Below are 1,687 nucleotides of genomic sequence, written 5' to 3'. Positions count from 1 at the left end.
TTGGGTCAAAATGTATTAGGCCATCTGTTACTGAAATTAATTGTTTTTTTTTAAAACCTCACATAATTGACTATTATTTTCGAAAGGTTGGAGGGTGGGGGGGGGGGGGGGGGGGGGGGGTTCTGGTTGGCGTCGATGCACAGATTTATATAAATATTATCATAATAACGTGAAGTTGATTGTAAGCTTCAATTTTATTACAAAAACAGATCAAATGAACGTTTCGGGTTTCCCGTTTATCAACAAAACAGGATGATTTATCGTTCATTTGATCTGTTTTTGTAATTAAATTGAAGCTTACATTCACTTCGAGCTTCGAGCAGCAACATTTACACTATATATATTATCGAACAATGAACTAAGACTCATACTGATTCAAGTCTGATCGATCAATATGATGGACTGAACATGGCGCCGCTGGAGGACCGGATTAACCCTCTTCTTACCAACTATAGGAAAATCGTCACATTCGTTACAATACAACCAACAGTTTTCTTTTTCTTACTTACCCATCCAAACCAGCGACCACCTGAGCTCTAGCCCTTCGGTCTTGTGCCATGACGTAGAAGTTAGATTTTGTTTTGGTATTCATGCTTATTATGTATCATGTAGTGTCGTGATTTTCAATTTTGTTGTTTTTAAACATTTTTTTTTATTATGTAAAGCGCCCCGGAGCACGATTAACGTGGATGTTTAGGTTCTATATAAATGCATTATTTACTTACTATTTACTTATCGATTTCTGACACCAATGTTAGATTATCCTACCAATGTAAATCCCATAATTGTCACTATATCACAATTACCTTTACAAGATGAAACGATTTTAATAACACGTTTCATGAATTCCTTCCTTTGGCACATGGTGTCTCTGGAGGGCTAGGGCTGATTATGATGCAGATAACAGATTGACATATTCTCGTGACTTCAAAGTTTAAAAAAATCAATGATCTTAAGAAAGATGAAAGTATCATGAGGAAATTAAATAATCGTTGGTAGGGACATAGGCAATTTTCATGGGAGATTGGCAACAAGATTTTTTATCAGATTACAGAGCATGCGAGACGCTCATATTGATTTCTTTACGGGGCATGCGTCTCACACGACATATTGATTTCTTTTGTAATTATCTTCTCTGATCCCTCTTGATCTCCCGTCCTTACACGTTGGGATTTTTACGCGGGACGGGACTGGCGACAAAAAAAAATAATAGAAAAAAAAAAACAACAACAAACAAACAAAACAAAACAAAACAAAAGCATAAAACAAAAAAATAAACAAACCAACATATAATAAAAATGTATTTCTAATTTCAACAATGTTGGGAGTAGATATATAGTTCTTGGCATCAAATCTATTGTAAATTTGACGCTGATTCAAGAATCTGAAATCAAAACAGCGGAAATTCGAAAAAAATTGTCCACTTTTTTATTCTCCACGCCTCTGACAGCCGATCGCCTCGAAAAATACTAAACACGGCGGAACTTGCGGGCAACCGACCTTCCCTCTGCTTGTCGCCCAGTTATTTAGCCATGCACATTGCAATTTCACTACGATTTACTTCAGCCGTGCCTGTCCCCAGATCGTCACCGGTAAAGAACGCCACGTGTATAGCCCTTTTAGACTATTTTCCGGTAATCTAACAAAACATATTTGACGCATTTTTTGACTAAATTACTATCTGATA

This window comes from Berghia stephanieae, chromosome 9 (genome assembly GCF_034508935.2).
Source record: "Berghia stephanieae isolate SIO BIC M18660-M18661 chromosome 9, UCSD_Bste_1.3, whole genome shotgun sequence".
NCBI lineage: Eukaryota > Metazoa > Mollusca > Gastropoda > Nudibranchia > Aeolidiidae > Berghia > Berghia stephanieae.
This window is presented reverse-complemented; position numbering follows the sequence as displayed.